Below are 20,892 nucleotides of genomic sequence, written 5' to 3'. Positions count from 1 at the left end.
AATGGACTGCATGGTTTCCTTTAGTCTCTTCGTAATGTTATTGGTGCAGCACTTCAATACGGTTAGATGTTGGACAATGTACTGAGTAAATAAGATGATCGATATCTAAATACTATGATTATTATCCTTTGTGCTGGGAATAAGCCCAGCTCTTAGGGCAGGGGTTCCCAACTTCTTTTATGCCATGGATCCATACCATTAACCGCGGTGCCTGTGGAAACCAGTTTGGGAACCCCTGTCCTAGAGAGATGATTTGGACTGTTTTTTAGTCCAAATTGCTCCTGCCATGAAATCAAAGAGAATCTCTCTCACTTCATTTCTATATTTAAGTTCTTCCTAACCTTAATGAGGTCAAGAGCTGAATAGATATGGAAATTACTGAACTAACTGTAGGTAAGTATCTACCCCTTCACCTTGATATTGTTCGAAAAAGAATCCAAAGAATACAATTAGCCAAATATATTTCTATCATGTAAGAGTTCAAATATTCTTAGTTTTAATACCGAACACTTTGTGACTCCAATAACGCTAGTTATTTAAAGATGAACAAAGTCATCTAACTGACTCCAAACATGAAGACCAACTTATTTTTCTACCATTGCTGTAGCTTAAATTATTCCATCGTGTTTTGTTTCCATTAATCTATGTTAAAGTGCTGATCACTTTCTTCATCAGGGAGAACCTTGTAACACTGATTTTAAATTTATTAGTTTTCATCCATGGTTCAAAAATGATTATTTTAAAATAATATTTTAGGTGGAACATTTAACTGCAATTGACCATTTTGCAGGGCTTGAAGATTTTTGCTATTTTTGCTTTACTTAAGAGTCTTGTCTAGTTATTATTATTATTTGGCTATATTTCATTGTTATTTTAAAAAGAATTGCAGGGAGATGCAAAGAAATTTGCTTTCTACAATAAATAATACCTCTAAGTTCAAAGCTGTCCATTGTACCTTATATTTTTACTTTGCTGGATTTTTTTTCACTAAGTTACAATTCATTTGCAATTGGTTAATAGCCTTTGAATAATATTTGCATTTTAACAATAAAATGTATAGTTGAAATGATAAAATATCTTGGTTTTTCTGAATTTTATTTGTGCAAAAATATTTTTAAATTATCATTTTATTTTATTTTGGTAATTATCAGTAGAAGAGTTAAAACTGAAAAAAAAATCAAGGCTTGCTTAAACAGCTCTACAGGATTAGCTCTCGTGCATGCCCTCCAGGCTAAAGAGTCCAAATCTGTCCAGTCTTTCTGTATTAGATCTCTAACCTTAAGGAGAGGTCTTCTCTGCACCACCCACAGTGCTTGAATATTTCCCTTTTTTTCAGTAAGTAACACCGAACACTGTGCTCTGAGAGTTGTACAGTTTCTTTTGATTTGACTTCCATCATTAAAGTAAAAACTGTAGTGTGCTGTCTGACACATTGAGGCTCAAACAAGCTTCAATACAGAGTGCTAGGATATTGGTTTGCATTCACAACTCCCTGCAGTTTTGAATTCCAACTTTTCCCTCCCTATAGTAAGAGAAGTCTAAATCTTTTTCCAAGTGGAGAGGAGTGAAATTGGATCTTTGATTTCCCAGATCATTTCTGCACCATGGCAGTGTAACATAACAGTTAGCAAATCACTTTAGAGAGCTAGCTATCAGGATTCAATTCCCACTGCTGCATGTTAGGAGTTTGTACCTTCTCTCTACAACTGCATAGGTTTCCTTCGGTTGCTCCACATTCCAAAGATGTACAGTTAGGGGTAGTGAATTGTGGCCATGTTATATAGATGCTGGAAGTGTAACGACACTTGTGGGTTGCCCAAGCATAATTCTCACTGATTTGATTTGACACAAAGAATGCATCTCACTATAAGTTTCGATGTGACAAATACAGCTAATCTTTTCTTTCATAGTATGTCCATTTAGTTGGCTTAAGACACCTGAAAGACCTCAAAATGTCCAACCTGAACTTGCAGTGATGAGAACAGTGAACACAGTACAACTGATAGAAAGAAAATCATTTTAAAAGTAATATATTTAACTACTTCTCCTGCTTGAAAAACACTGAAAATTAAACTTAAATATATTGCTAACTATATGATGTTGCCTTAGAAACACTGTAAAACATTGTAAAGTCATGAGATAACTTTTAGATGGCAATTGGAATTAATTTACTACTTAACAAGATACTAATGTCAAAATATTGTACTTATTTTTCACTCTAAAATGGTGTAAAATTAATAGAGCATGCAATATTTTCTTAGTAGAATTAAGTAGTTTTACTTGTATCTTTTCACTCTGCTTTTTCAATTGCAAGTCACTTATGATATTGCTAGTTTATTCAACAGCAAATTCTCTTGGAGACTTAATGCAATTTCATTGACTGAACCATTTCCAAGATAACTAACTGTTAAACTTTTCCTTTTCTTCCTTTCATTATGTTTAAATCACTAAGTCAAATTGACAATGGCACTGTGACAACACTAATAATGTGATGTGAATTCCTATAAAAATTACTACAAAAATATCGTACTGCGAACACTCAAGTTGAGTACAATGTTCTCCTAAAGTACAAACACAATAAAATCTACAGATGCTGGAAATCCAACCAACACACACAAAATGCTGGAAGAATCCAGCAGGTCAGGCAGCATCTATGGAAACGAGTAAACAGTCGATGTTTCATGCTAAGACCCTTCATCAGGACTCAACCTTTCTCTTAAAAGATGGTTAATCCTGCCAAGACCCTTCATAGGGACAGTGACGATAATCCAGCTCAAAATATCAACTGTTTCTTCATTTCTATAGATGCTGGCTGACCTGCTGAGTTCCCCCAGCAACTTCTGTGTGTTGCTCTGGATTTCCAGCATCTGCAGAATCGCTTGTGTTTGGATAAAATACATAGCTTTTGTGACACATATGCAGCCACTAATATATCCCCAATATATCCACATATTTAGTCCATGTGACTGCAGTCGAAATTTTCCTCCCTGTTTAACCACTTCATTAATTTGTTCCTATTGTTAACACTTTTTGATGTGATGGGATGAAATTATGCTGTTTCAGTGATCTCATCTTTTTGTATTAAACATTCGACTTATTTGATGTTGCAGTGTTTCCCAAGTTTGGCAATTAGCTTGCAGACATTTCATCATGAGTTGATGCAACATCCTCAGTGCACATTTGTTGGTGTTTCTCTCTGGGCACGCTCGCATTTATATAGACCCCTGTTTGCTTGCCTCGGTCCTGATTGGCTACCCCTTCAGTTGACCTTTGAATTCTATTAACTCGCTTTTCTTTAGCTCTTAGAGGTTCATAGATGGCTTATTTATTTTGGAAAAGTATCTAATAATTTCTGATATCTTTCCCTGCCATCATTAACTGCTAGTAATATCCTTTGACTTGTTATACAACCATTTTATTCTGAGTTGTGACCTGTATTAACGTTTCCTACATAGGTTTGCAGGGATCTTGTCATTGAAAAGTCCTTTTCAACGGATTATTAAAAAATATGCAGCACAAAAACAAGGCATTTGATCCAAACATCCAATATCAGCATTTATTCTCCATTCAAACATCCTTTTAACCTTCCCTATTCATCTCGATCAGCATAAACCTCTTTTGCCTTCTTGCATATGTGCTTATCCAAGTTTATTTTAAATCTGTGCACCATTTTCACCTCGACTCCCTGTGGTAATGTGTTCCACGATTTCACCACAGTCTATGAAAAGGTTTCTTTTGAATTCCCTGTTTGAAAGATTTAGTGCTCCCGGTAGTTACTAAATTCACCTTTTGCCCCGCTGTTGCAGTGAATGAGTAAGATCTTGGCACTAAATAGACAAAAACTAGCAGTTAGCCAAACACCTTGCCAACATACCCTCAGGAAATGTTCATGCCCATAAATCTAGACTGTGGTTCCTCAGGTAAGTATGTGAGAGCCTCCAAGAGAATAACGGTGAAACGCATTTTGAACAGAATGAGCAGGCAATTTAAGCAGTGATAACAATTTTGAAATCTTTATTTGTACCTTATTTTAGACACTCTTTAGCATCTGCAGAAAGATACATGATATGTAAACATGTAATGTCTCCATTTTAACTTATTTACCATACACACAGTGGCTGGCCTGGGTGTATCTTGCTGTATTGTGACATCACACTCACTGGCTAGAAACTAATCCCAGGTTAATGGGTTTTTAATGTAAGCGGTCAAAAGTAACATAAATATTTTAGTGACAGGTTGACAGACATTAAGTTAACATGTTAATCCTGGCTGCAGGCCCATTTGTTACCAAGTGGCCTTTACTAAAACACTGGTGATGTCAATTTTTTTTCTGAGTTACAACACTCAAAAACCCAGAGCACGACAGCAGGGATATGTAACAGTTCAAAATCTGATGATGTCTTTTCTAAACGTAGTCAAAAGACAAAATTATCGTAGTGTTCGGATGCACACATGAAACAGAAGTAAATGACAATGACCTAAGTACTGCCGAATAAAATTTGTTGGACTTAAGTATATAGTATTCTTACTGTGTGCAAAATTTGGACGAGTCTTTGGGGCATTTTGTTGACCTCACTGTGCATCGGTGATATATGACTGACAGATTCTTGTTAAGCATTTGTGTTCAATAGGCTACAATTCTGGATGAGTACCTTGAGTTGGACTGTCATTGGAATGAGCAATCTAGTGATTGATGATGTGCTGATGCATAATGTAAGGAGTATTTATTCATCCGATTACATCATCAGTGTGATTCAGACCAAGGGTTCCAATGAAAACGTACAAGTAAATATTAACGTTATAGTTATTCAGGATTTGATCTTTTGAATCCAAATTTAATCAAGTGGTACATTCAAAGACAGAATACATCTTGAGACACAGTGGCGCATTCCTTGAGGAAGCCAAATCAGAATGGTGGGATCTGGGCCAGTGCCAAAGTTCTCCCTTATTACCAGGCCGTTTTGTAAGTAGTTTGTAATGAAAACTCAGGAATTCTTGAAAGAACATTGAAATATACAGTTTGTGTCAAATCAAATCAGCAAGGTTTATGCTGGGGGGCAGCCTGAAAATGTTTCCATGCTTCTGGCGCCTACATAACCATATAATCATATATAACCATATAACAATTACAGCACGGAAACAGGCCAGCTCGGCCCTTCTGGTCCGTGCCGAACTCTTACTCTCACCTAGTCCCACTGACCTGCACTCAGCCCATAACCCTCCATTCCTTTCCTGTCCATATATCTAGCCAATTTAACTTTAAATGACAACATCGAATCTGCCTCAACCACTTCTGCTGGAAGCTCGCTTCACACAGCTACCACTCTCTGAGTAAAGAAGTTCCCCCTCATGTTACCGCTAAACTTTTGCCTTTTAACTTTCAACTCATGTCCTCTTGTTTGAATCTCCCCCACTCTCAATGGAAAAAGCCTATCCACGTCAGCTCTACCTATCCCCCTCATAATTTTAAATACCTCTATCAAGTCCCCCCTCAACCTTCTATGCTCCAAAGAATAAAGACCTAACTTGTTCAACCTTTCTCTGTAACTTAGGAGATGAAACCCAGGCAACATTTTAGTAAATCTCCTAAATCTCCATAGCATGCCTGCAACTTACTAACCCTAACTGAACAGCTTTGGAATGTGGGAGGAAACTGGAGAGGCTGGAGGAAACCCTTGTGGTCATGAGGAGAATGGACAAATTCCTTACAGACAGCAATGGGAATCGAACCCTGATCGGTGATTGCTGGTCCTCTAAAGTGATTGTGCTAACCACTACACAACCATATTCTTCTTCTCACAGAATAGGACAGAAATTTTTGCTACCTCCATTCTTGGCCAGCTTTTGATCATAATCTTAGGTTTGTACAGAGTAAAACAACTTATTTTCTTTGGCTGTGGATAGCCGATTACAGAAACCAGGAGACCACTTCACAACAGAGAGTACATTTTATATTCTTCATACTCAGAGTTATCCATTACCATGTAGTTAACAAAAGCATGTTGTAGGATGACAAATTGGAGCCCATTAAGTGTCACGGAAAAACAGAGAGATCTTATAATGTATGTCTACAAATCCTTAAAGGTAATACTTATTTACTGCTTGTTACACAGCTGTTGTTTAGGGCAGCAATGAAGGTCCTCCATCTCTGTCTGCCACAGTTAAAGAAGGATTCTTTATTGCTGTTTCCATAACAATTTTTTTTGACCAGTCAGGGTAGTTAGCTCTGAGCTGAACCCCCGAACCTGAAGGACTGGGGGACCACTCTTAGTCTGGCCTCTACCCTTCAACAGTTTGGCACTGGTGACCCTATCAAGAGCCAAAGCACAAGGCCCTGACTAGCCAACATGGCTCCCTGTGTAATGGAGGCATGCAAGCCTCCAAACTCAACGACAAGGTTGTGGTCCTCTTGGAGGTTAAAGGTAATAGGGCAGGTCATTACAGTGATTCAAAAGCCAATGAAAATTAGAAAAAACACAGATGCCAGAAATCTGAAATAATAACAGTAACATTCAGCAGGTTTGACAAAGGGCCCTCCACCTAAAACATTAAATCTGCTTATTTTCCCACTGACAGAACATAAAGCAAAGAAGGTGACAGTGCAGGAACAGGCTGTTCAGCACACCATGTCTGTGCCAACTGTGGGGTCAATCTAAACTAAACTCATCTGCCTGCACAAGGTCTAGTTCATGTGTCCAAATATTTCTTAAATATTGCTGTTGTATGTTTTCACACTTCCCTGGCAGCATGTTCCAGTCACCAATCTGATTCTATGTAAAAACAAACTTATTCCATGCATCCCCTTCAACACTTTCCTTTTCTCACCTTAAACCTATGCCTTTTAGTACTTGACATCTCCATCTTGTCTCAGTGTGTAATGCGCCAGAGAAAACTTTCTGAGATTGTCTGATCTCTCCCATTAACTAATGCTCTTTAATCCAGGCAACATCTTGGTGACCTCCCTTCAAAGTCACCTAGCTTTTTCTTCATTGTGGCAACCAGAAATACACAGAAGACTCCAAATGTGGCCCAACCAAAGTTTGCTACCACTGCAATATGTTTTACCAACTTTTATATCTAATGTCCTGACCAATAAGGCAAATGCAATGTACCACCTTGTCTACTTGTGTTGTCACTTTCAGGGATCTGTAGAGCTAAACCCCAAGGTCCCTCTATATCTTTACGCTCCTAAGGGTCAATTAAGCTCCTAAAAAAGCATCATCTCATACTTAAACAACAGGAATTCTGCAGATGCTGGAAATTCAAGCAACACACATCAAAATTGCTGGTGAACGCAGCAGGCCAGGCAGCATCTGTAGGAAGAGGTGCAGTCGACGTTTCAGGCCGAGACCCTTCGTCAGGACATACCATCTCATACTTGTCCAGATTAAACTCCATTTGCCATTATGCTTCCCAAGCATTTAACTGATCTCGTTTTGGCTGGATCCTTTCACAACATATCCCACCATCTCCAATTCTACCAGTTTTTTGTGACTGTTTGAGTATTTGCAGCACTTTCAATGATTAATAAATAAATAGCTTTCTTTCATTTATTAGCTGAGATAGAGCACCGAAGAGCAGAGAGTTTGTTTTAGAACTGTTCTAAAAACTAGTTTAAAACAACTTGAGCACTGTCCACAGTTCTGTTCACCACATTATCAGATGAGGCTTTAGAAAACACTGGTGAGGCCTTACTTGGAGTATTGTGAGCAGTTTTGGGCACCTTATCTTAGAAAGGATGTGCTGACACTGGAGAGGGTTCAAAGGAGGTTCTAGGATTGAAAAACTTGTCATATGAAGAGCAGTTGATGGCTCTAGGCCTGTATTCAGTGGAATTCAGAAGAATGAGGGGTGACCTATTTGAAACCTATCAAATGTTGAAAGGCCTTGGTAGAGTGGGTGTGGAGAGGATGTTTCCTGTGGTGGGAGAGTCTAGGACCAGACACATCCTCAGAATAGAGGGACATTCTTTTAGAATGGAGATGCCAGAGAGTGGTGAATCTGTGGAATTCATTGCCACAGGCAGCTGTGGAGGGCAAGTCTCAACCTATATTTAAGGCAGAGGTTAATAGATTCTTAATTGGTCAGAGCACGAAGGGACATGGGGAGAAGGCAGGAGATTGGGTCTGAGAAGGACAATGGATCAGCCACGATGAAATGGCAGGGCAGACTCGATGGGCTAAGTGGTCTAATTCTGCTCCTGTATTTTATGGTCTTATTACAGAGAAAACAAAACTGTGACTATACTGGTGATGTGCAGAGGATATTTAAAAGGATGTTGACAGATATGGAAAACTGCAGCTTCATGTAAAGACTGAATAATCTAATGTTGATTACTCTGGGGAAGCTTAACTTACGGTATAAAATTATCTACAGAGTATGTAGGAAGTACCTACTTCCCTTAGCACAAGAATATAAGTTGGTAGACAGATAAGTGGCAAGATGAGGGAAAACGTTTTTACCAAGAGTGGGTGGGGATCTGCAACTTACTGCCTACAAGCATGGTAGAGGCAGAAACCCTCATCGCAATGATTATGTAAAGAATGGTGTCCTGAAAGACTGTCAACCATGGACAGAAGTAAAAATTGGGCTGGATAGCTTTTATTTTATTAGTACAGACTCCTTGGAGGGAATGGCTTTTCTCGGCATCATAAACGTTCTCTGATTTCATTATTCTATGACACCTTAATTTGAATCACAAGGCCAAAGAGTCTTACACTGAATACTTTCAAGTGTGAGAAACACAAGGTGATTTTTGTTGATAACATTTTTCTCAGTGGTAGAAAGCTTTGGTTAGACAGTACTTAAGAGTATCTTGTACAGTCTGATTGGTACAGCTATAAGTCAAATCAAGTTTAATTATCATTCAAACCATACATAGATACAGCTGAATGAGACAGTGTTCCTGTGGGGCCAAGGTACAAAACAGTCAAAATAGCAAGCAAACATTCAAAAATAGCGAGTAACATAATTCAAAATATCAAGCAAAGAAGCATATTCACTCTGGGGAAAGAAAACATACAGAGTCGAAGATCCTAAGCGACGAAGTCCAGCAATCGATGGTACAGTCTCCCAGCAGTGTACAGAGGCATGCAATCCAGCCTGTCTATCCACCGCTCAGACACGGGAAAGCAGCACTAATGGGAGAGGCCAGGCAGGACAAGAGAGTGAAGAGATTTACCCAGACGTAGCCTGGAGTGGGGGGCTGTCAGATTGGATAGGCTGGGTTACTCTATCTGGGATGTAGGAGGCTGATCAGTAATCTTAGAGAGCATTATAAAATTATAAGGGCATAGATATGATAGATGGGCAGAATCTATTCCAGGGCAGGGGAATCTAGAACTAGAGGGCTCAGGATTAAACGAGAGTGGAGAAATTTATAAGTATTGGTATTGGTATTGGTTTATTATTGTCAGATCTACTAAGATACAGTGAAAAGCTTGATTTGCATACTGTTTATATAGATCAAATCATTACACATTGATAATCCACACCAATCATTGAGCTAGAATACGGTGAAACAATAGCAGTGCAGAATGTAAAAGCTACCGATAGTGGGAGAGAACCTGCTCTTGAGCCTGGTGGTGCATGTTTTCTTTCAGGTTTTTGTACCTTCTGCCCAGTGGAAGAGGGGAGGAGAGAGAACGTCTAGGGTGGGTAGGGACTTTGATTATGCAGGCTGCTTTAGGGAGGCAGCAAGAGGTGTAGACAGAGTCCATAGAGCCAAGGCTGGTTCCTGTGATATGCTGAGCTGTGTCCACAGCTCTCTGCTGTTGTTAGCAGTCATGTGAAGAGTAGTTGAAATACCAAATCATTATTCATCCAGGCAGAATACTCTCCATTGTGAGTAGATAAAAAGCTGTAAGAGTTGTTGGGGACATGCCAAAGTTCTTTAGCCTCCTGAAGAAGGAGAAACATTGTTGAGCTTTCTTGGTGATGACATCAACATAGCTGAACTAGAACAGAGTGTAGATGACGTTTACACCTAGGAACCTGAAGCTCTCCACTCTCTCAACCTCAACACTGTTGGTGCATGTAGTCAATGACCAGCTCTTTTGTTCTGTTCATATTGAGGGAAAGTTTGTTGTCATGACAACATGTCACTGAACTCTCTATCTCTTTCGTCATCAGATAAAGGGAAAATGATGAGTAAAATTTTACACATAGAGAGTGATAGGTATTTGGGATGAGCTGTCAGAGGAGGTGGTAGAGGAAGATATATGTTTAAATGACATGTGGTTAAAGAGGAAACCTGCAGAGGGATACATGACTAATGCAGGCAGATAGGATAGACACTACAAATAGCACGGGGAAGGTGGGCCAGAAGGGTCTGCTTCTGTGCTGTGCGTTTCTATGTTTCTCATATAAAGATCTCCAAATGTTAGGCTTTACTAGGAACAGATTTTTGTTGACCATATTGTTGATCTTCTTCCAGACTTTCAGCCAGAGACTCATTCCACCGAGATGCAGCACTGAGCATCATAGGAAGTCATACCTGCCTGTGGCTATCAAACTTTACAACTCCTCCCCTGGAGGGTCAGACATCCTGAGCCAATAGGCTGGTCCTGGACTTATTTCATAATTTACTGGCATAACTTACATATTACTATTTAACTATTTATGGTTCTGTTACTATTTATTATTTATGGAGCAACTGCAACGAAAACCAATTTTCCCTGGGATTAATAAAGTATGACTATGACTATGACTATGACTTATTCTTTGGCATGTAGATTAGAGGCAAGAGTCTTCTCTGAGGATCATCATCTTGTCGTGGAGCAGAAGCTTGTGAGTTCCTGAGATCCCAACAGCAATGTCGTCTGGAGTTTGTTGAGGGTAGAGTCACACGTGGGGGTAAGGTCAAGGGGGAAGCCCCAATTGAAGAGCGTTCCAACCATGACGTCAGCAGTGGCTCCTGGCAGAAGTTGATGACACATCACAATGGCAGTGAAGGTGGAGGATTGTTGCCACAGTGAAGCTCCCCTGTAATCTTGCCTGTCATACCACTGGATCTTAAACCTGATCTGTCAAGAACTGTTTGGTGGCTGCACGTGCATCAACCTCCCCACATTAAGCAGTCATGCACTCCATTATGGAAATAACCCCTTGGGAGAACATCATACTCGTTTCAATGATGGCACTAAGGCGAGAGTGGGAGGAAGTTGTACATCAGCCATAGATCTTCACACTATTTTTAAGACCATTGCTTAGATTCTTATAAGTAGCATAGCTGAACTGGGGAACTATTAACCTTGCATATATGCATTTAATAATTTATATTTTCACAGCACTTTTTATACATAAATACTTGTAGCTCCTTCGGTGCAGCAGATAACAGACGGATTTCAATGTGGGAAAGGGAAGTAGAAGAAAAATTTTGAGAAGAGGAGGCAAATGTATATTTGAAGGGCAAAGACTTAAACTCAAAGGGACTGGTAAGGTCCAGTGGAGAGTAAGGGAGTTTCTGAAGGGTTGGCAATGTCATGAAAGCGAAGATGTTGTTGGTAGAAATGAAGGAGCTGGCAAAGCAACAAACTGGAAAGTTTGTGCTACGTCATCTGCTGTTGGACCATGGAAATAGAGAAGTCTTATTCTGCGGAGTGATTTGCAGTGAGTTCTATAAACTTGAAGACAATTTTCTGGATTGAAGACAGCAAAGGAAAGCTGCAGGAACAGATGGGAAGGGATGTGGATCATAGTGTGGAAAGAAAGAAGTTGCATCACATTAGGTACATTAAGAAAGCTGATTAGTTTATACTAGGCACAGCATGAATTATTAATTATTAAATTCTGTAAACACATAATAGATCAAGCAGAAATCTCTGAAGAGAAACAGTTAACATTTCTGTTCAGCGACCTTTCACAGAACTGGAAGAAGGCTGAAATTTAGAAGTTTTAAGATTAAGAGCCAGCGAAGTATGAAATGCTTTTTTTAAAACTTATATTGGCCAATTAATACACAGCCATTAAAACATCCTGGCTCAATCTATGTGGGAAACGCAATTTCAAAGGAGATTGCTAACAGACTCACCACGTCTTTCTACAACTTGATTCTCTATGGATTTTCACACTCATTCTTCTTATTCTGCATTGATTCTACTGTGGTTACTTTTCAGCAGGACTGTGGGGAGGATGTTATATACTTGACAATACTGAAAAAGTGGAAATTGCGGTCACAGTGCATAATTGTTAAATGTCTACGTCCAGCCAAAAACAAATAGAAAAGCTCAATCATTGTCATGGACACCAAGTAAGCATAACAATGATCATTTCTTTATATTCGCAAAGGTCTTTCTGTAAACCTTTCTAGGTTAGTGTACTGTGAATAGAACTATACTCAGGCTGGCTCTTTACAATAGAGGTAAGCTACAGTACATGCAAAATACAAGGTCTGCATAAATTGCAAATTTGCAAGAAGTTGCAGGTTCTTCAATTTTAGATCTCTGCTGTCATATTTTGTGCCAGGCCTTTGAAACCGTGTCCAGTCCCAATCATCCTTTAGGGCAACACATACAAAATGCTGGCAGAGCTCAGCAGGTCAGGCAGCATCTCTGGAAAAGAGAAAACAGTCGATGTTTCGGGCTGAGATCCTACTTGACTGTTTACTCTTTTCCATAGATGCTGTATTCCACCAGCATTTGGTGTATGTTGCTTTGGATTTGCAGCATCTGCAGAATTTTTCATCTTTGCAGCTAAGTCATTCTCTTGCGCTTACCCTTTCTTACCCTCACTCTTCTCTGGCCCAGGCTGAAGTGGGAGATACCATAAGTGGACAATATGAAGGATTTGATGTGTGCAGGGCCAGAGAGCATGGAAAATGGGGTTTAAAGTAACCTGTCTGCTGAATCAGTCTAACCCCACCAGTAGGAGACAGTCAGTAGGACGTGTGCCTAGGACTAGTTGCTAGGGCTGTGCCTCTCCCAGGCCTTCAGCCGGCTGAGCGCCACTCGACTCAATCCCTGGCCCTCAATGATGGATGGCAGCTGGGGAAGAACAGCAGCTGGTTCTCGTCATAACTCACAAGAAAACAATGTATAATATTATCTTATATGATAATGTAGGTTTTCCGGTCAAGATGGTGCATACCATCTTGACTGGGGTGGTATAAAGAAGAGGGGTATTTTGGGGCTGACGTTCTTGCTGCGTTTTGTGCAGGAGGGAGGGTTTGGGAGGCTGATCATTGTGTTGCCATTCTTTTCTGTGCAGGGAGGGTTGGGATTGCAATTTCTCCCTGAACTGACTTTCATGATGTTTCTTAGCTTTGTGGCTTCCTGGAGAAGAAGAATCTCAGAGTTCTATACTTCATACATACTACTTGATAATAAATGAGCCTTTGAACTTTGAACATGCAAGGAGTTTGAACAAATCTACTCGATGACCATGTGTGTTTCCTCTGGGTACTCTGGTTTCTTTCCACATTCCAAAGGTGTGCGGGTTAGTCTTACTAAATTGTGGGCATGCATTGAAACTTGGTGACACTTACACACCGCCCTCAGCACAATCCTCGGACTGTGTCAGTTGCTGACTGTACGTTTCCATGTTTTGATGGACATGTGACAAATAAAACTAAATCTAATATTTTTATATTTAAATGTATAAACAGCAAGTTTATGTAGCTTAAGCTCTTTCTGTTTAAGAAAGAACATGCTATTGACTTCTGAAAATTACTGGAATTGGTAATTTCTGCTATTTTTTCTGAAAATCAGCCACATAATTTTTTGAACATTATTGTACACTTGAAGTAGGGGCTTGGTATAAGTTAGTATATTATAATCTCATTTAGTCTATGTGATCAGAAGGTAATTATTTCTAAACTAGGCATTTTGTACAGCTTTAAGTTATGGTTCATTATGTGCTATGTTGTATGACATGGGCGGTCATGGCCTTTCCATGACCATGATTGGTCTCAGCAGATTTTCCTGAAGTGGTTCGCCATTGCCTTCTTCTGGGCAGTGTCTTTATAACATAGGTGACCCCAACCATTATCAATGCTCTTCAGAGAGTGTCTGCCTGGTGTCCGTGGTTGCATAACCAGGACTTGTGATATGCACTGGCTGCTCATATGACCATCCACCACCTGCTACTATAGCTTCATGTGACCCTGCTCGGGGGTGGTGGCTAAGCAGGTGCTACACCTTGCTGAAGGGTGACCTGCAGGCTGGTGGGGGAAAGGGGCACCTTACACTTTCTTTGGCTAGAGATGTATCTTCAACCCACCACCTAAGTGTTGAGTTATAAATGTAAAGTTAGTCAATCTGATTGTTAAATGATTTAAATAATTCTAATCTTTACCTATGTATTGTATCTTGGAATGTATCCAAAATATTAATTATTCTGAGTCAAGATCACATTTTCCTTGTAGGTCTGTTCTGCTCTTATGCTGTAATTTAACTTAAGATTATGGGTGTACCTATTTCACTCATTTTACTATCCCGACCCAGTATAAAACATGTATTTTTTATTGTGATAAGAATGACTCCAACAGTTGGAGTGCCTTCCCCTTGATGTCCATTGACTTCTACATTACTAGATGACTGACCCGCATGATTTACTCCTTAGGGACATTCCTGATGGATGCTGAGATAGTGGAACCCCTTTGATTCTATAATGACTACAAATTTATGCAGTACAATCAATGGAATCCCCTTTCCATTATATCATGAAATGATTAGACCATAAGATATGTCCCATGATCCTCTCATACCCTTTTGCCAATCACCTGTCCAGCTCTTGGCTCCATCCCTCCCCCTCCTGTCTTCTCCTATCATTTCGGATCTCCCACTCCCCCTCCCACTTTCAAATCTCTTATTAGCTCTTCTTTCGGTTAGTCCTGACAAAAGGTCTCGGCCCAAAACGTCGACTGTACCTCTTCCTATAGATGCTGCCTGGCCTGCTGCGTTCACCAGCAACTTTTATGTGTGTTGCTAGAAACAGAATTAGGCTAGTTGGTTCATCGAGTCTGCTCCGCCATTTCCTCATGGCTGATCCAATTTTCCCTCTCAGCCCCAGTCACCTGCCTTTCCCCCAAACCCATTCATGCCATGACTAATCAAGAATCTATCAACCCATGCCTTAAATATATATAAAGACTTGGCCTCCAAAACTGCCTTGGAAAAGAATTCCACTCTCCACTCTCTGACTAAAGAAATTCCTCCTCGTCTCTATTCTAAAAGGATGCCCTTCTATTCAGAGGCTGTGTTCTTTGGTCTTAGACTCTCCCACCGTCGGAAACATCCACTTGATCAAGGTCTTTCACCATTTGATCGGTTTCAATTCAATTAGGTCACCCCTCATTCTTTTGAATTCTAATGAATACAGGCCAAAAGCCATCAAATGCTCTTCCTATGACAAGCCATTCAATCCTGGAATAATTTTCATGAACCTTCTTTGAACCCTCGCCAGTTTCAGCACATCCTTTCTAAGATAGTGGGCCCAGATGCGCTCACAATACTCCAACTGAGTTCTTATCAGTCTCAACATTATATCCTTGCTTTTATATTCGCGTCCTCTTGAATTGAATGCTAACATTGCACTTGCCCTCCGCACCATAAACTCAAACTGCAAATTAGCCTTTAGGGAATCTTGCACATGAACTCCCAAATACCTTTGCACCTCAGATTTTTGTATTTTATATTCATTTAGAAAATAATCAGCCTTTTCATTTCTTCCACCAAAGTGCATGACCATACACTTCCCAACACTGTATTCCATCTTCCACTTCCTTGTCCATTCTCTTAATCTGTCTAAATCTTTCTGTAGCATCTCTACTTCCTCAAAACCACCTGCCCCTCCACCTATCTTTATACTATCTGCAAACTTTGCAACAAAGCCATCAATTCCATCATCCAAATCATTGTCTTACAATGGAAAATGAATTGGTCCCAACACAGATCCTGTGGAACACCACTACTCATTGGCAGCGAACCAGAAAAGGCTACTTCATTCCCACACTTTGCCTCCTGCCAATTAGCAACTGCTTTATCTTTGCTGATATCTTTCCTGTAATGCCCTGGGCTTGTAGCTTGTTAAAAGCCTCATGTGTGGCACCTTGTCAAAAGCCTTCTGAAAATCCGAGTACACAACATCAACTGAATCTCCTTTTTCTATCTTGCTTGTTATTGCTTCAAAGAATTCCAATCAATTTGTCAGGCAAGATTTTCCCCTGAGAAAACAATGCTGACTATGGCCTATTTTACCATGTGCCTCCAAGTGCCCTGAGACCTCATCCTTAATAATCGACTCCAACATCTTCCCAACCACTGATTTCAGGCTAACTGACCTATAATTTCTTTTCTTCTGCCTCTCTCCCTTCTTGAAGAGTGGAGTGACATTTGCAATTTTCCATTCTTCTGGATCCAGGTATCATTAGCATCAAACTTAGATTGATGGCCTCTGATGTTTGGTGTTAAGGGTACCCTTAGAGCTCCAAAAGTGTGTGTGTTGTGTTCATGCCAATGAGTGAACCCAAACAAATGCCATGCTGGTTAGGATATTAATATATGTGCAGACAGTGAATGTGCTCCTCACAGGAGTGTAGAGCAGGAAATTCAATAGGTTTCAATAGGTACATAAATTCAGGATGCTAATCAAGGTACAAAACTGACTGGATATTGCCTTTGCCATATTGGAGCTTAATTTCTCAGTTAACATCAAAATTTATTATTTAGTCATTTATATGTCAGCATCAGAATCAGATTTAATATTACCAACATACGTATGTCCTAAAATTTGTTGTTTCACAGCAGCATTGCAGAGCAATACATAAATATACTATAAATTACAGTAAGAAATATATATTTTAAAAATTAACTTAAATAATTAGTGCACAAAAGAGGAAAAATAGTGAGGTATTTTCATGGGTTGGTTCATTGTCCATTCAGAAATCTGATGGCCGATGGGTAGAAGCTGTTCCTAAGATGTTGAGTGTGTGCTTTTAAGCTCCTGTACATTCTCCTTGATGGTACTAAAAAGAAGAAAGCGTGTCCTGAGTGATGAGGGTCCCTAATGATGGATACGGCAGTTTTGCGGATCACCTTTTGTAGATGTCCTTGACACTGGAAAGGGAACTGCCTATGAAGGTGTTGGCTGAGTTTGCAACCCTCTGCAGCTTTTTCTGATCCGGTGCATTGTCCCCTTCAAACCAGATGGTGGCTTCTAAATGGCTGAGTCTTGAGATGCTTTATTTGTAACACCTCTTCGATCTCCATTCATTCTGTAATAAGAAAGATCACTCTGTCTCTCTCTGCTCAAAAATTATTTATTGTGTGTTATTCCCTCTTGCCAAAGATAGGCAGCTGCAGATCTTATGCCTTTGTTAAGATTGCTGGTGAAGCTGACTTCATGCGTTCAGTTAGCAATATTGTCAATTCTACTTTAAAAAGGGATTGCTTTTCTTCATTATCCAACTATTGCCTATCCAGGATGTGAATCATGTGAATCAATGAACTGGTAAAACTGAAACAATTCAGCATCATAGGACAATGGAAGAAATTGTTGGAGGACAATCCTTCCACATCCAGAATAACACTGCAGGAGATTCTTCTGGCTGTGTCCAAGGGCCAGCCATCATCAACCACCTCATTATTGACTTTCCCTTAATCCCAGGTTAGATGTTCAATTCTGTTTGCAACTCCACAGAAACGGCTGGAAAAATGGGCTGAAAAATGGCTGGTGGAATGTAAGGCAGACAGGTGCAAAGTGTTGTACATCGGTTGGACCAGTCCGGGTAGGTCCTCCACAGTGAATTGTAGGGCACTGAGGAGTGTGGTAGAACAGAAGGATCTGGGATTTCAAGCCCATAATTCATTGAAAGTGGGGTCACAGGTAGATAAGGTTGTAAAGAAAGCTTTTGGCACATTAGCCTTCACGAATCATAGTATTTAGTACAGAAGATGGAATGTTATGTTGAAGTCGGTGAAGCCTGATTTGGAGTAGAATTGTATACAGTTTTGGTCACCTACCTGCAGGAAAGGTGTAAATAAGGTTGATAGAATATGGAGAACATTTACAAGAATGTTACCAGTTCTAGCGACCTGAGTTACATGGAAAGAGTGAATAGTTTAGGAATTTATTCCTTGGAATGTAGAAGATTGAAAGAAGGTTTGATAGAGGTATACAAAATTATGAGGGGTATAGAAAGGGTAAATGCAAGCAGGCTTTTTCCACTGAGGTTGGGTGGGACTACAAAGAGAGGTCATGGGTTAAGGGTGAAAGTTGAAAGATTTAAGTGGAATAGAAGGGAAACCTTCACCCGGACTGCTATGAGAGCGTAGAATGTGCTGCGGGTACAAGTGGTGCAAGGGAGTTTGATTTCAATATCTAAGAGACATTTGGATAGGTACATGGACGGTAGGGGTATGGAGGGTTAGGGTCCCAGTGCAGGTCGATGGGAGTAGTCAATTTAAATGGCTCGGCACAGACTAACGAAGGACCTGTTTCTGTGCTGTACTTTTCTATGTAACAGATGATAAATGCAAAAGGGCATGATTTCAAACTTATGCTGATACACGGCAAGTAAAATACAGGGCACAGAAGTGCCAGAGTCTTACCACCTGCCCTTGACCTTCAAGGGCACTAACATTGCTGAGTTCTCCACTATCACTATCCCGAGTAGTTATTGTATACTGAAGCAACAACTCTGCTGCCGAGACCACACTGGCGATGCTCGGATACTCAACAGGGAGAGTGTCTGGAGGTTTGTGGCTTGCTGTACAGAACTGCATTAAGCCCCACCACTGGTGATGCTGTAAACATCTGCAGAGGAGGACCAGGACCATATTCAAAAGGCAATGCCTCAGGAAAGTGGTGTCTATCATTAAGGACCCTCACCATCCAGAACATGCTAACTTCTCATTGCTACCATCAGGGAATAGGTACACACTCAACATTTTAGGAACAGCTTCTACCCCATTGCCATCAGTTTCTAAATGGACCATGAACCCAAGAACACCATCTCAATTTTTACACTACTTATTTACATTTACATATATTTCTTATTGCAACATAAGAAATAAGGTCAGGGCATGAAGTGATTTAGCTGGGGGTGGGGGGGGGGAGAGAGGCAAGAGATTGGGGCTGAGAGGAAAATTGGATCAGCCATGATGAAATGACAGAGCAGACTCGACAGGCCAAGTGGCCTAATCTTATGGTTTTATAGTAATCTTTTATGTATCGCTCAGTACTGCTGTTTCAAAACAATGAATTTCATGATTTGGAAAGCGGTGAAATGATCGGACAAAGTCAGCATGGATTTGTGAAAGGAAAATCATGTCTGATGAATCTCATAGAATTTTTTGAGGATGTAACTAGTAGAGTGGATAGGGGAGAACCAGTGGATGTGGTATATTTGGATTTTCAAAAGGCTTTTGACAAGGTCCCACATAGGAGATTAGTGTGCAAACTTAAAGCACACGGTATTGGGGGTAAGGTATTGGTGTGGGTGGAGAATTGGTTAGCAGACAGGAAGCAAAGAGTGGGAATAAACGGGACCTTTTCAGAATGGCAGGCGGTGACTAGTGGGGTACCGCAAGGCTCAGTGCTGGGACCCCAGTTGTTTACAATATATATTAATGACTTGGATGAGGGAATTAAATGCAGCATCTCCAAGTTTGCGGATGACACAAAGCTGGGTGGCAGTGTTAGCAGTGAGGAGGATGCTAAGAGGATGCAGGGTGACTTGGATAGGTTGGGTGAGTGGGCAAACTCATGGCAGATGCAATTTAATGTGGATAAATGTGAAGTTATCCACTTTGGTGGCAAAAATAGGAAAACAGATTATTATCTGAATGGTGGCCGATTAGGAAAAGGGGAGGTGCAACGAGACCTGGGTGTCATTATACACCAGTCATTGAAAGTGGGCATGCAGGTACAGCAGGCGGTGAAAAAGGCGAACGGTATGCTGGCATTTATAGCGAGAGGATTCGAGTACAGGAGCAGGGAGGTACTACTGCAGTTGTACAAGGCCTTGGTGAGACCACACCTGGAGTATTGTGTGCAGTTTTGGTCCCCTAATCTGAGGAAAGACATCTTTGCCATAGAGGGAGTACAAAGAAGGTTCACCAGATTGATTCCTGGGATGGCAGGTCTTTCATATGAAGAAAGACTGGATGAACTGGGCTTGTACTCGTTGGAATTTAGAAGATTGAGGGGGGATCTGATTGAAACGTATAAGATCCTAAAGGGATTGGACAGGCTAGATGCGGGAAGATTGTTCCCGATGTTGGGGAGGTCTAGAACGAGGGGTCACAGTTTGAGGATAGAGGGGAAGCCTTTTAGGACCGAGGTTAGGAAAAACTTCTTCACACAGAGAGTGGTGAATCTGTGGAATTCTCTGCCACAGCAAACTGTTGAGGCCAGTTCATTAGCTATGTTTAAAAGGAAGTTAGATATGGCCCTTGTGGCTACAGGGGTCAGGGGGTATGGAGGGAAGGCTGGGGCGGGGTTCTGAGTTGGATGATCAGCCATGATCATAATAAATGGCGGTGCAGGCTCGAAGGGCCAAATGGCCTACTCCTGCACCTATTTTCTATGTTTCTATGTTTCTATGATGTATGTCAGTGATAATAATCCTGATTCTAAATCTGATTCTGATTCTGATTTGGAGAAGGGGAAGAAGAGAAAGATGAATGTAGAAGGTGACCATGACAGCCCCTCACTGCCTTACTGGCTATGAGATGTTGTTACAGGTACAATTAATTGCCCTCATCCCCATGGTGCGAAGTGTCACCTCCCCCGCTGCTGACAATTACAGCATCCCTTCACCACAATGCAGACTAAAAGCCATTACATAATAACCACTAAAACAAATGCATTTATTTAAAGTATATACAATAGTGAAACAATCACCCTGGTTGATCCTCTTAGTGTCTGCCTCTTGTATACTCTTCATATCCT

The sequence above is a fragment of the Mobula hypostoma genome, chromosome 2 (genome assembly GCF_963921235.1).
Source record: "Mobula hypostoma chromosome 2, sMobHyp1.1, whole genome shotgun sequence".
In the NCBI taxonomy this organism is placed as follows: Eukaryota; Metazoa; Chordata; class Chondrichthyes; order Myliobatiformes; family Myliobatidae; genus Mobula; species Mobula hypostoma.
The sequence above is the reverse complement of the archived record's forward strand: the minus strand, read 5'-3'. Positions refer to the sequence as shown.